This window comes from Glycine soja, chromosome 10 (genome assembly GCF_004193775.1).
Source record: "Glycine soja cultivar W05 chromosome 10, ASM419377v2, whole genome shotgun sequence".
Lineage (NCBI taxonomy): Eukaryota > Viridiplantae > Streptophyta > Magnoliopsida > Fabales > Fabaceae > Glycine > Glycine soja.
In genome coordinates this window covers 14,248,332-14,264,074 of record NC_041011.1, presented here as the reverse complement: position 1 = coordinate 14,264,074, position 15,743 = coordinate 14,248,332, and positions in this window count along the sequence as shown.

Sequence of the window (15,743 nt, the reverse complement as noted above, 5' to 3'; positions counted from 1 at the left end):
GAAACACAGCTCCAAACTCGAAAGTGGAGGACACATGAACAGCGCTAGGTAATAACATTCATGGGGCTCCGAAAAAAGGGGAGAATGGAGGATTGCCTTGAGGGTCCGCACTTAGGCAATCATGAAACACAGCTCCAAACTCGAAAGTGGAGGACACATGAACAGTGCTAGGCAATAACATTCATGGGGCTCCGAAAAAGGGGGAGAATGGAGGATTGCCTTGAGGGTCCGCACTTAGGCAATCATGAAACACAGCTCCAAACTCGAAAGTGGAGGACACATGAACAGCGCTAGGCAATAACATTCATGGGGCTCCGAAAAAGGGGGAGAATGGAGGATTGCCTTGAGGGTCCGCAGTTAGGCAATCATGAAACACAGCTCCAAACTCGAAAGTGGACGACACATGAACAGCGCTTGGTAATAACATTCATGGGGCTCCGAAAAAGGGGGAGAATGGAGGATTGCCTTGAGGGTCCGCACTAGGCAATCATGAAACACTGCTCCAACTCGAAAGTGGAGGACACATGAACAGTGCTAGGCAATAACATTCATGGGGCTCCGAAAAGGGGGAGAATGGAGGATTACCTTGAGGGTCCGCACTTAGGCAATCATGAAACACATCTCAAACTCGAAAGTGGAGGACACATGAACAGCGCTTGGCAATAACATTCATGGGGCTCCGAAAAAAGGGTAGAATGGAGGATTGCCTTGAGGGTCCGCACTTAGGCAATCATGAAACACAGCTCCAAACTCGAAAGTGGACGACACATGAACAGCGCTAGGCAATAACATTCATGGGGCTCCGAAAAAAGGGGAGAATGGAGGATTGCCTTGAGGGTCCGCACTCAGGCAATCATGAAACACTGCTCCAAAGTCGAAAGTGGAGGACACATGAACAGTGCTAGGCAATAACATTCATGGGGCTCCGAAAAAGGGGGAGAATGGAGGATTGCCTTGAGGGTCCGCACTCAGGCAATCATGAAACACATCTCCAAACTCGAAAGTGGAGGACACATGAACAGCGCTAGGCAATAACATTCATGGGGCTCCGAAAAAGGGGAGAATGGAGGATTGCCTTGAGGGTCCGCACTTAGGCAATCATGAAACACAGCTCCAAACTCGAAAGTGGAGGACACATGAACATCGCTTGGCAATAACATTCATGGGGCTCCGAAAAAGGGGGAGAATGGAGGATTGCCTTGAGGGTCCGCACTTAGGCAATCATGAAACACATCTCCAAACTCGAAAGTGGAGGACACATGAACAGTGCTTGGCAATAATATTCATGGGGCTCCGAAAAAGGGGGAGAATGGAGGATTGCCTTGAGGGTCCGCACTTAGGCAATCATGAAACACAGCTCCAAACTCGAAAGTGGACGACACATGAACAGCGCTAGGCAATAACATTCATGGGGCTCCGAAAAAGGGGAGAATGGAGGATTGCCTTGAGGGTCCGCACTTAGGCAATCATGAAACACAGCTCCAAACTCGAAAGTGGAGGACACATGAACAGTGCTAGGCAATAACATTCATGGGGCTCCGAAAAAGGGGAGAATGGAGGATTGCCTTGAGGGTCCGCACTTAGGCAATCATGAAACACATCTCCAAACTCGAAAGTGGAGGACACATGAACAGTGCTAGGCAATAATATTCATGGGGCTCCGAAAAAGGGGGAGAATGGAGGATTGCCTTGAGGGTCCGCACTTAGGCAATCATGAAACACATCTCCAAACTCGAAAGTGGAGGACACATTAACAGCGCTAGGCAATAACATTCATGGGGCTCCGAAAAAGGGGGAGAATGGAGGATTGCCTTGAGGGTCCGCACTTAGGCAATCATGAAACACAGCTCCAAACTCGAAAGTGGAGGACACATGAACAGCGCTAGGCAATAACATTCATGGGGCTCCGAAAAAGGGGGAGAATGGAGGATTGCCTTGAGGGTCCGCACTTAGGCAATCATGAAACACAGCTCCAAACTCGAAAGTGGAGGACACATGAACAGCGCTAGGCAATAACATTCAAGGGGCTCCGAAAAAGGGGGAGAATGGAGGATTACCTTGAGGGTCCGCACTTAGGCAATCATGAAACACAGCTCCAAACTCGAAAGTGGAGGACACATGAACAGCGCTAGGCAATAACATTCATGGGGCTCCGAAAAAAGGGGAGAATGGAGGATTGCCTTGAGGGTCCGCACTTAGGCAATCATGAAACACAGCTCCAAACTCGAAAGTGGAGGACACATGAACAGTGCTAGGCAATAACCTTCATGGGGCTCCGAAAAAGGGGGAGAATGGAGGATTGCCTTGAGGGTCCGCACTTAGAAAATCATGAAACACATCTCCAAACTCGAAAGTGGAGGACACATGAACAGTGCTTGGCAATAACATTCATGGGGCTCCGAAAAAGGGGGAGAATGGAGGATTGCCTTGAGGGTCCGCACTTAGGCAATCATGAAACACAGCTCCAAACTCGAAAGTGGACGACACATGAACAGCGCTAGGCAATAACATTCATGGGGCTCCGAAAAAAGGGTAGAATGGAGGATTGCCTTGAGGGTCCGCACTTAGGCAATCATGAAACACAGCTCCAAATTTGAAAGTGGAGGACATATGAACAACGATAGGCAATAACTTTCATGGGGCTCCGAAAAAGGGGGAGAATGGAGGATTGCCTTGAGGGTCCGCACTTAGGCAATCATGAAGCACAGCTCCAAACTCGAAAGTGGAGGACACATGAACAGCGCTAGGCAATAACATTCATGGGGCTCCGAAAAAGGGGGAGAATGGAGGATTGCCTTGAGGGTCCGCACTTAGGCAATCATGAAACACAGCTCCAAACTCGAAAGTGGACGACACATGAACAGCGCTAGGCAATAACATTCATGGGGCTCCGAAAAAAGGGGAGAATGGAGGATTGCCTTGAGGGTCCGCACTTAGGCAATCATGAAACACAGCTCCAAACTCGAAAGTGGAGGACACATGAACAGCGCTAGGCAATAACATTCAAGGGGCTCCGAAAAAGGGGGAGAATGGAGGATTACCTTGAGGGTCCGCACTTAGGCAATCATGAAACACAGCTCCAAACTCGAAAGTAGAGGACACATGAACAGCGCTAGGCAATAACATTCATGGGGCTCCGAAAAAAGGGGAGAATGGAGGATTGCCTTGAGGGTCCGCACTTAGGCAATCATGAAACACAGCTCCAAACTCGAAAGTGGAGGACACATGAACAGTGCTTGGCAATAACATTCATGGGGCTCCGAAAAAGGGGGAGAATGGAGGATTGCCTTGAGGGTCCGCACTTTGGCAATCATGAAACACAGCTCCAAACTCGAAAGTGGACGACACATGAACAGCGCTAGGCAATAACATTCATGGGGCTCCGAAAAAAGGGTAGAATGGAGGATTGCCTTGAGGGTCCGCACTTAGGCAATCATGAAACACAGCTCCAAATTTGAAAGTGGAGGACATATGAACAACGATAGGCAATAACATTCATGGGGCTCCGAAAAAGGGGGAGAATGGAGGATTGCCTTGAGGGTCCGCACTTAGGCAATCATGAAGCACAGCTCCAAACTCGAAAGTGGAGGACACATGAACAGCGCTAGGCAATAACATTCATGGGGCTCCGAAAAAGGGGGAGAATGGAGGATTGCCTTGAGGGTCCGCACTTAGGCAATCATGAAACACAGCTCCAAACTCGAAAGTGGACGAGACATGAACAGCGCTAGGCAATAACATTCATGGGGCTCCGAAAAAAGGGGAGAATGGAGGATTGCCTTGAGGGTCCGCACTTAGGCAATCATGAAACACAGCTCCAAACTCGAAAGTGGAGGACACATGAACAGTGCTAGGCAATAACATTCATGGGGCTCCGAAAAAGGGGGAGAATGGAGGATTGCCTTGAGGGTCCGCACTTAGGCAATCATGAAACACAGCTCCAAACTCGAAAGTGGACGACACATGAACAGCGCTAGGCAATAACATTCATGGGGCTCCGAAAAAAGGGGAGAATGGAGGATTGCCTTGAGGGTCCGCACTCAGGCAATCATGAAACACTGCTCCAAACTCGAAAGTGGAGGACACATGAACAGTGCTAGGCAATAACATTCATGGGGCTCCGAAAAAGGGGGAGAATGGAGGATTGCCTTGAGGGTCCGCACTTAGGCAATCATGAAGCACACTCCAAACTCGAAAGTGGAGGACACATGAACAGCGCTAGGCAATAACATTCATGGGGCTCCGAAAAAAGGGTAGAATGGAGGATTGCCTTGAGGGTCCGCACTTAGGCAATCATGAAACACAGCTCCAAATTTGAAAGTGGAGGACACATGAACAACGATAGGCAATAACATTCATGGGGCTCCGAAAAAGGGGGAGAATGGAGGATTGCCTTGAGGGTCCGCACTTAGGCAATCATGAAGCACAGCTCCAAACTCGAAAGTGGAGGACACATGAACAGCGCTAGGCAATAACATTCATGGGGCTCCGAAAAAGGGGGAGAATGGAGGATTGCCTTGAGGGTCCGCACTTAGGCAATCATGAAACACATCTCCAAACTCGAAAGTGGAGGACACATGAACAGCGCTAGGCAATAACATTCATGGGGCTCCGAAAAAGGGGGAGAATGGAGGATTGCCTTGAGGGTCCGCACTTAGGCAATCATGAAACACAGCTCCAAACTCGAAAGTGGAGGACACATGAACAGCGCTAGGCAATAACATTCATGGGGCTCCGAAAAAAGGGGAGAATGGAGGATTGCCTTGAGGGTCCGCACTTAGGCAATCATGAAACACAGCTCCAAACTCGAAAGTGGAGGACACATGAACAGTGCTTGGCAATAACATTCATGAGGCTCCGAAAAAACGGGAGAATGGAGGATTGCCTTGAGGGTCCGCACTTAGGCAATCATGAAACACAGCTCCAAACTCGAAAGTGGACGACACATGAACAGCGCTAGGCAATAACATTCATGGGGCTCCGAAAAAAGGGGAGAATGGAGGATTGCCTTGAGGGTCCGCACTTAGGCAATCATGAAACACAGCTCCAAACTCGAAAGTGGAGGACACATGAACAGCGATAGGCAATAAGATTCATGGGGCTCCGAAAAAGGGGGAGAATGGAGGATTGCCTTGAGGGTCCGCACTTAGGCAATCATGAAACACAGCTCCAAACTCGAAAGTGGACGACACATGAACAGCGCTAGGCAATAACATTCATGGGGCTCCGAAAAAGGGGGAGAATGGAGGATTGCCTTGAGGGTCCGCACTTAGGCAATCATGAAACACAGCTCTAAACTCGAAAGTGGAGGACACATGAACAGCGCTAGGCAATAACATTCATGGGTCTCTGAAAAAAGGGGAGAATGGAGGATTGCCTTGAGGGTCCGCACTTAGGCAATCATGAAACACAGCTCCAAACTCGAAAGTGGAGGACACATGAACAGCGCTAGGCAATAACATTCATGGGGCTCCAAAAAAGGGGGAGAATGGAGGATTGCCTTGAGGGTCCGCACTTAGGCAATCATGAAACACATCTCCAAACTCGAAAGTGGAGGACACATGAACAGCGATAGGCAATAACATTCATGGGGCTCCGAAAAAAGGGGAGAATGGAGGATTGCCTTGAGGGTCCGCACTTAGGCAATCATGAAACACAGCTCCAAACTCGAAAGTGGAGGACACATGAACAGTGCTAGGCAATAACATTCATGGGGCTCCGAAAAAGGGGGAGAATGGAGGATTGCCTTGAGGGTCCGCACTTAGGCAATCATGAAACACAGCTCCAAACTCGAAAGTGGAGGACACATGAACAGCGCTAGGCAATAACATTCATGGGGCTCCGAAAAAGGGGGAGAATGGAGGATTGCCTTGAGGGTCCGCACTTAGGCAATCATGAAACACAGCTCCAAACTCGAAAGTGGAGGACACATGAACAGCGCTAGGCAATAACATTCATGGGGCTCCAAAAAAGGGGGAGAATGGAGGATTGCCTTGAGGGTCCGCACTTAGGCAATCATGAAACACATCTCCAAACTCGAAAGTGGAGGACACATGAACAGCGATAGGCAATAACATTCATGGGGCTCCGAAAAAAGGGGAGAATGGAGGATTGCCTTGAGGGTCCGCACTTAGGCAATCATGAAACACAGCTCCAAACTCGAAAGTGGAGGACACATGAACAGTGCTAGGCAATAACATTCATGGGGCTCCGAAAAAGGGGGAGAATGGAGGATTGCCTTGAGGGTCCGCACTTAGGCAATCATGAAACACAGCTCCAAACTCGAAAGTGGAGGACACATGAACAGCGCTAGGCAATAACATTCATGGGGCTCCGAAAAAGGGGGAGAATGGAGGATTGCCTTGAGGGTCCGCACTTAGGCAATCATGAAACACAGCTCCAAACTCGAAAGTGGAGGACACATGAACAGCGCTAGGCAATAACATTCAAGGGGCTCCGAAAAAGGGGGAGAATGGAGGATTACCTTGAGGGTCCGCACTTAGGCAATCATGAAACACATCTCCAAACTCGAAAGTGGAGGACACATGAACAGCGATAGGCAATAAGATTCATGGGGCTCCGAAAAAGGGGGAGAATGGAGGATTGCCTTGAGGGTCCGCACTTAGGCAATCATGAAACACAGCTCCAAACTCGAAAGTGGACGACACATGAACAGCGCTAGGCAATAACATTCATGGGGCTCTGAAAAAGGGGGAGAATGGAGGATTGCCTTGAGGGTCCGCACTTAGGCAATCATGAAACACAGCTCTAAACTCGAAAGTGGAGGACACATGAACAGCGCTAGGCAATAACATTCATGGGTCTCTGAAAAAAGGGGAGAATGGAGGATTGCCTTGAGGGTCCGCACTTAGGCAATCATGAAACACAACTCCAAACTCGAAAGTGGAGGACACATGAACAGCGCTAGGCAATAACATTCATGGGGCTCCAAAAAAGGGGGAGAATGGAGGATTGCCTTGAGGGTCCGCACTTAGGCAATCATGAAACACATCTCCAAACTCGAAAGTGGAGGACACATGAACAGCGCTAGGTAATAACATTCATGGGGCTCCGAAAAAAAAGGGGAGAATGGAGGATTGCCTTGAGGGTCCGCACTTAGGCAATCATGAAGCACAGCTCCAAACTCGAAAGTGGAGGACACATGAACAGCGCTAGGCAATAACATTCATGGGGCTCCGAAAAAGGGGGAGAATGGAGGATTGCCTTGAGGGTCCGCACTTAGGCAATCATGAAACACAGCTCCAAACTCGAAAGTGGAGGACACATGAACAGCGCTAGGCAATAACATTCATGGGTCTCTGAAAAAAGGGGAGAATGGAGGATTGCCTTGAGGGTCCGCACTTAGGCAATCATGAAACACAGCTCCAAACTCGAAAGTGGAGGACACATGAACAGCGCTAGGCAATAACATTCATGGGGCTCCGAAAAAGGGGGAGAATGGAGGATTCCCTTGAGGGTCCGCACTTAGGCAATCATGAAACACAGCTCCAAACTCGAAAGTGGACGACACATGAACAGCGCTAGGCAATAACATTCATGGGGCTCCGAAAAAAGGGGAGAATGGAGGATTGCCTTGAGGGTCCGCACTTAGGCAATCATGAAACACAGCTCCAAACTCGAAAGTGGAGGACACATGAACAGTGCTAGGCATTAACATTCATGGGGCTCCGAAAAAGGGGGAGAATGGAGGATTGCCTTGAGGGTCCGCACTTAGGCAATCATGAAACACAGCTCCAAACTCGAAAGTGGAGGACACATGAACAGCGCTAGGCAATAACATTCATGGGGCTCCGAAAAAAAAGGGGAGAATGGAGGATTGCCTTGAGGGTCCGCACTTAGGCAATCATGAAGCACAGCTCCAAACTCGAAAGTGGAGGACACATGAACAGCGCTAGGCAATAACATTCAAGGGGCTCCGAAAAAGGGGGAGAATGGAGGATTACCTTGAGGGTCCGCACTTAGGCAATCATGAAACACATCTCCAAACTCGAAAGTGGAGGACACATGAACAGCGATAGGCAATAACATTCATGGGGCTCCGAAAAAGGGGGAGAATGGAGGATTGCCTTGAGGGTCCGCAGTTAGGCAATCATGAAACACAGCTCCAAACTCGAAAGTGGACGACACATGAACAGCGCTAGGCAATAACATTCATGGGGCTCCGAAAAAGGGGGAGAATGGAGGATTGCCTTGAGGGTCCGCACTTAGGCAATCATGAAACACAGCTCTAAACTCGAAAGTGGAGGACACATGAACAGCGCTAGGCAATAACATTCATGGGTCTCTGAAAAAAGGGGAGAATGGAGGATTGCCTTGAGGGTCCGCACTTAGGCAATCATGAAACACAGCTCCAAACTCGAAAGTGGAGGACACATGAACAGCGCTAGGCAATAACATTCATGGGGCTCCAAAAAAGGGGGAGAATGGAGGATTGCCTTGAGGGTCCGCACTTAGGCAATCATGAAACACATCTCCAAACTCGAAAGTGGAGGACACATGAATAGCGCTAGGCAATAACATTGATGGGGCTCCGAAAAAAGGGGAGAATGGAGGATTACCGTGAGGGTCCGCACTTAGGCAATCATGAAACATAGCTCCAAACTCGAAAGTGGAGGACACATGAACAGCGCTAGGTAATAACATTCATGGGGCTCCGAAAAAAGGGGAGAATGGAGGATTGCCTTGAGGGTCCGCACTTAGGCAATCATGAAACACAACTCCAAACTCGAAAGTGGAGGACACATGAACAGTGCTAGGCAATAACATTCATGGGTCTCCGAAAAAGGGGGAGAATGGAGGATTTCCTTGAGGGTCCGCACTTAGGCAATCATGAAACACAGCTCCAAACTCGAAAGTGGAGGACACATGAACAGCGCTAGGCAATAATATTCATGGGGCTCCGAAAAAAGGGTAGAATGGAGGATTGCCTTGAGGGTCCGCACTTAGGCAATCATGAAACACATCTCCAAACTCGAAAGTGGAGGACACATGAACAGCGCTAGGCAATAACATTCATGGGGCTCCGAAAAAAGGGTAGAATGGAGGATTGCCTTGAGGGTCCGCACTTAGGCAATCATGAAACACAGCTCCAAACTCGAAAGTGGAGGACACATGAACAGCGATAGGCAATAACATTCATGGTGCTCCGAAAAAGGGGGAGAATGGAGGATTGCCTTGAGGGTCCGCACTTAGGCAATCATGAAACACAGCTCCAAACTCGAAAGTGGAGGATACATGAACGCAATTCATGGGCTCCGAAAAAGATTGGCAGGACCGAACGGTCCACCGGGTTTTTCCACCTAAAAGGATAACATGCTTTTTGCAAAGAAAAATAAATCATTCGCGAGAGCACCACATCTTAGAGAAACAATATACTTGTGCCAAGGGTAATCTTCCTTGTAACCGAGAATGAAGGGTAGGATGTCAACTTTTAGCTTTCAAATGAACATGCAAGGGAAACATCGGGCTAAGCTGAAAATAAATCACTCATAGTGTATAAAACTCACAAGGCAAGTGTTTTATCCTATTCCCAAACCATAACTGCACCATGACTTCATTTTGCACACGATTTCCTATCGAATCAAAGATCAAACGTACGATCACGGACCAATAGGATTTTCTCGAGGATAGTGTTTTTTGGAGAGGAAGCTGGGTGTTTCGGTCTCTTCCTCTTTGTTCATGTGGGGTGGGATATTGTCAGTCAAGAATGATTCCGAGTGGCAATCTGGCTTTGAAGAATTTCTGTCCTCTTTTTTTCATTGATCAAGAATTGCTTCTTTTCCCTTTCACTTCTTTTCGATCTTTGATCGGGAATCTTTCCTCTTCTTTTTTGTTCTTTTCTTTATTTTCATTTTTTTTTCTTTTTCTTTCTTTCCATTTCATCCTTTTCTTTCTTTTCACTTCTCCTTCCCCATCCCTTTCTTTGGGAAATCGGGTTTTAGCATTCTATTCGCTCTCCCTTGAGGAGATTCCGCTGTCCTTTGCTTCGGGGGAAAGAATGAGGATTCCCTTTTTTATGGGCCAATGTTCAAAAAGGTCTAAGGTTGTGTTTCAATGGGGTCTTTTATCGTGTGAACCCAATCTTGATATCTGGGGCAAAACAAATTTGGGTGTCAAGGTGTCAATTTCGGGCCGAGCTTCCATATTGTTCCATAAGGCACGCGTGACAATGATGATTTGAAAACAACGTGCAAAATTAGTCATGGCTACAGCTAGATGGGCCCTCAAGCATCCCGTTTATGGCATTGTGACACTACGGTTGGGAATTTACACTGATAGACCCAACGTTTCCAAGTTATGTTCTTTCATCAGTTCAACGCATTCATCCATTCTTATCTCGGTTTATTCTGGAAAATAAACTCTTAGCATCAGTCCCTTGTTTCCAGAAGATGCGTTTGCTCTTTACGAATGATTTATACTTCTTAACTATAACATGTTGACCTTCACGGTCTTTCTTTCTTTTTACATTTTGTTTTATTTTTATATATATTCACTAAAATTATACACCTGTGGTCCTTTATGAGGAAAACCTTCCTTTGTACATCTATATTTTTATACATGACAAACTTTTTTTGTACACGCATTAGAACTCTTCTCTTTACGTCACACGGCCTATATACAAACCTTATTTATATTCAAAGATTTTTCATTTTTCCCAACACACACTTATAGTTCACACAAAAGTTTCTTCATATACACTCGTTGCTCACACACACAAGAATTTCTTTCCACTCATCATTTACACACAAAAACCTTCTATACACATTTTCCTTTTACATACATGTATAAATAAAACATTTTCTTTTCTCTATCAACATGACTTTTATTCACAACGCTTCTTTCTTTTTATTAGGATTTTGGGTTCATTTTATTTTTAGGACGACGTCCCTAAATAAAAAACTCTACACGGTTCCGGAATTTCAACAAACACTATTGACAACAATGAAACAAGTACCGACGTAACAACTCAAACGATATGTATGTACAAAACAAAAGTCAAAACATGAAACAAACGTTAGTCCCTTAGTCAAACAAAAATAAGATAATATGTAACAGAAAAAACAAATGGAAACAAAAAGAAATATGGATCAAGGAATCTCCCAATCATGTGGCCCCGCTCCCTCCTAAGAAATCAAGTAAATCGGTCATCTCCTCGTCCTCGCGGGCCTCATCTGCCTTGTCGGGAGCCTCTGCTGGTGCCTCTGCTGGCGCCTCTCCTGCCCGAGCCTCAGGCCAATCTCCAGGTCATGCGACCTCTGCACTGAACTGGTCTGGAGTAGGGCACGGAAAAGAAGTAAAGCCCTGGCTCTACAGGCTGAGACTCATCTGATAAAGACAATCATGGGTCTTTACATGTGCCCGGTGGTTGGCCGCCTGCTGGCGAACCAAATGCCGCAAATACTGCTCCGTATCAAACGATCCGGATGGACCGGCCTGATGAGGTGGCGGCGCGTCTGCGGCCTGTGGAGCATCCCCCTGGGCCTGTCTCTGTGTGCAATACTTCTCAATAAAAGCTCGGGTGATGGGCGGCCGAATCACCTTGCTAGGTGTGACAGGGACTCCGAATGACTGGCAGAGTCCTGTGATCAAGGCGGAAAAACCCAGGGCCTTGTTGGACTTATCCGGGTCCAGAGGGTGCCTGGTACGCGCCATACCTGCAAATATATAGATGGCATCAGCGATTAACTGAGCCACATGAATGATCATCCGCGTCAGGATGGCATACACCAGCTGACACTTTGGCAGGGGGAGGTCGGAATTATGGTCGCTGGGCTAGATGTTGCTGAGCAGCAAAGTCATCCAGATCTGAGTCAGGGTGGTCATGTTGGTGTGCATGATCCGCACCCGTCTCCCGGCAGCAGTCCGGGCAAAATCCTGCCCCGGTATACAGAGCAACTGGGCGATGGCCTCCTCATCGAACCCATCGGACCAGTTCCTCCTCTGGCCATACTCGCACTCCTGGCCCTCTTCCAGTACTAAAGGGTATCCCAGGAACTGGCCGATAGCATCTGCATCAAATGGGATCCACTGACCCCTCACCCAGGACCTCATATCTCGCACGCCTTCCTCTGTAGGCCAAGCATTGGCATAAAATTCGAGGACTATGTCTGGATCGAACTTGGCCATGGGGGTAACCAGTGATGCCCACCGCCGGCGAACTATCTCCTCCTGGAAATCGGTAACCAGTGATACACACTTTCATGCTCAAAGTGTTGCGTCAAACTTTACACCTAATTTATATCCTAAACATTTTGCTATCACAAACTACCTACATACATTTGAAGTACACCATACAAATTTTTATTGTTTCTATCATATTTATTTATATGCATATCGGAAAGCTAATTACATCCTGCACTCATTTGCATTAAAAAGGGCATTCCATGCTATCATACATTCATTTAGGAAAACAACTTGTTCATACTTGGTGAGGAATTTTATGCCCCTTATATTTACACACATATCTACACACCATTGAAAAGCATTTCCCACGTTACTTAGGTGCAAAGTACCAATCATTGGGCAGCCCAAATTCTTACAAACAAGTCCATATTTTCATGCTTTTCAAATTCTAAAACCAAATTTTGGGTTCCTAGTCATGAGTATGTTTTCTTGCACTGAAGCTTAAAAAGTTTGGGTTCCTAAGCTTGGGATTGCATTTGGGCATCTATTTTGACTTTCCTATGCTATCTCTACATACATAAAACAACCCCACCATCCCAATTTTGCAAAATCATATTCATATATCAATGGGGCATTTCACCGAGCACTTGGTGGGCGCACGTTTGGACATAAATTGCAAGAGAATGGGGGCAATGTGGCATGCCCCATTGCTTCAGAATACAACATAGGCCTAAGGTCGGTCCCTTTCCTAGTAAAATATATCACTAGGGCCTATGGATATTTCAAGCTGCCCGCAATCCATGAGCCGCTGAAGCAATTCTTCCACTGCGGGATAGGTTTCCATGTCGTGCGACTCCCCGAGGTGATCCGCCACGGGAGACCATGCACGCCGCTTGCAGTGATTGATAGATGAAGCGTCTAGCAGTAGCCACCTCTCCTAACCTCTTTGTCCGTGATGGCCCGTCCTCTTTGACGGCGTTCACGCTAGCCCCTCCATGACTAGCTAGCGGGTTGGTTTTAACATTCGGGCCTTCCTCCTGAAACGATAGCCAGCCGGCACTAATCAGGTGCTGCACCTTATACTTGAACGGGATGCAGGAGTCAATATTGTGTCCGGGAACTCCACTATGGTACACACACTTGGCACCCGGGTCATACCACTTGGGGTAGGGTCGCTGGAGAACCTTCCCGGGTATGGCCACCACCAAATGATTCTCCAATAATGAAGGCCATAACTCGGAGTATGCCATGGGAATAGAAGGGAAGTTGTCTTTCGGTTGCTGTGCATATTTATAGGTCACGCCGGGGGCTGTATTATTAACTAGCCGGGGTGCGGCTGGAGCTGTGCGTCGGGCTGGCGCTCTTTCTGCTGCGGGTGGTCCTTTTACTTGAGTCGGGAGGGAATTCTCGGCTCGGATTAAAAAATTTGGGGGATTGGGCTGGTATGAGCTTTGGATATTTTGGGGTGCTTTCATCCATGTTGGGGCGGTGGTGACTGCGTGGGCGATACAACTTGGGCTGCGAGATCTCTCCATCTCTGGGCATATTCCTTAATGGACTCATGCTCTCGTTTAGTCATACCCCGAAGCTGGTTCCGATCGAGAGCCATGTCCGTATTGTACTGGTACTGCCTAATGAAGGCAGTTGCCAAGTCCTTCCATGATCGGATCTGGGAAGCTTCCAGAATGGTATACCATGCTACAGCTGCTCCGGCCAAGCTGTCTTGAAAGAAATGGACCAACAATTTCTCGTCCGCAAAATACGCCCCCATCTTTCGGCAATACATCCGAAGATGACCCTTCGGACATGTCGTTCCATTGTACTTATCAAAGTCCGGTACTTTGAACTTGGGAGGGATGACGATGTTGGGCACGAGACATAAATACGCTAAATCTGAGAATGGGTAATTGCCGAGGCCCTCGACTGCTCTCAACCTCTCTTCAAGCGCCTCAATCTTTCCCTTATCTTCCGCAAAGGGAATAGATTCTTTTATGGGTGTGGGTGAGGCCGGGGTATGACAGACTATGTTCGGTTGGGGTAGTTCATGCGGGGACGGATCTTTGAGGTGGAGCAGGGGGCCAAGATGGGTATCTCCTTCCCCATCGTCTTGCCCGGGATAGTCTTCATAAGGTGGGAGTTGCCCCTCGAAAGTAGGGGCTTGGCTTAAATCTTCCGGGGTGGCACGGGGGGTGAAGTCCGGAGGCAGGCCATAAGAATAAGCTTGCGGACTATACCTTCCACCGAACACGGCCGTGTTTCTGTCAAGGCCCGGATTCAAGGCGGGCTGCAGCACCGGCTCCGCTTCCCTAACTGTACTGGAGGCGGTTGCCGTGGCTTTATCCTCTATGGTTTTCTGGAGTTTTAACATGACTTCCGAGATGGAAGCCATTTGATCTTTTAAGGCCGATAGATCGGCCTTCATCTGTTCCTGCACGCCCTCTTCATTATCCATTGTCATACCCTAATTTCGTCCGGGGATTATTACTTGATGACATGCAACCTTTGGTTAGCCGCTTTGAGATACTTGGCGTCCTTTGTTGCACAATAAATGAAGTCCCGAGACGTCTCAAAAATCAAAAGGAAGCAGGCTTGCGCAATCCGTGAAATTCCGTAATGTGACGGAAATCGAAAAGAGGTGTTTTGCGCAATCCGTAAGTTTCCGTAACTTCTTCGAAAGCTAAAAAAGAGTAAATACGTAATCCGTAAGGATTCGTAACCTTGCGGAAGAAAAATAAGTATCGTTACAAAATTCGTAAAGTTTCGTAACATTACGGAAAAAGAATTACCAAAAAATAGAAGGGGGTGCATTTAGTAAAAGGGGGGGTGCAAATAGCAACCAGGCCCAGTTGGCCCTCCAGAAGATTCCTCCAGAAGGCTGTTGCTTCTGGAGGAAGCAACCTTGCTCGCCTGGGCGAGCTGGGCGGCAAGCTTCTCCCCTATTTTGCTATAAATAGGGGGAGAAGTGAAGAAGAAAAGGGTTCAGCCCCTTAGGCACTTTTCTCTCTCTCGAAATTGCTGAGGATAATTAGTTCCGTGAAGAAATCCAAGCCGAGGCGCTTCCGTAACGTTTTCGTAACGTTTCCATGAGTAATTACGCGAAGATTCTCGACCGTTCTTCAAGATTCATCGTTCGTTCTTCGTTTTCTTCAGTCTTCAACGGGTAAGTACCTCAAACCAAGCTTTTCAATTCATTCTATGTACCCGTGGTGGTCCACATTTCGTTTCATGTATTTTTATTCTCGTTTTCATTTGCTTTTTATACCCCCTTTTGACGTGCTTAAGCCATTTATTTAAGTCATTTCTCGCTTAATCTAAAAATAAAAATAAATTTCCACCGATCGTTTGAATTGTATCATCCGTTAATTTTGGTTAAAATGAATTCCGACCGTTCGGTCGTGCTGTAACCACGTTGGAAATAAAAAAAGAGGTAAACTAATAATATAATAGTCAAAAAATACCTTTTAGTAAAATAAAAGCGAAAGATCAATCGGACGTTTTCTCTTTGGGATTTCTCATTCTTAATTGAATTGACTAATAACTAAAGTGAAACTAAGGCTAAAATCAAACTCGCCTAGTCAAGCTCGTCCACAAAAATAGGT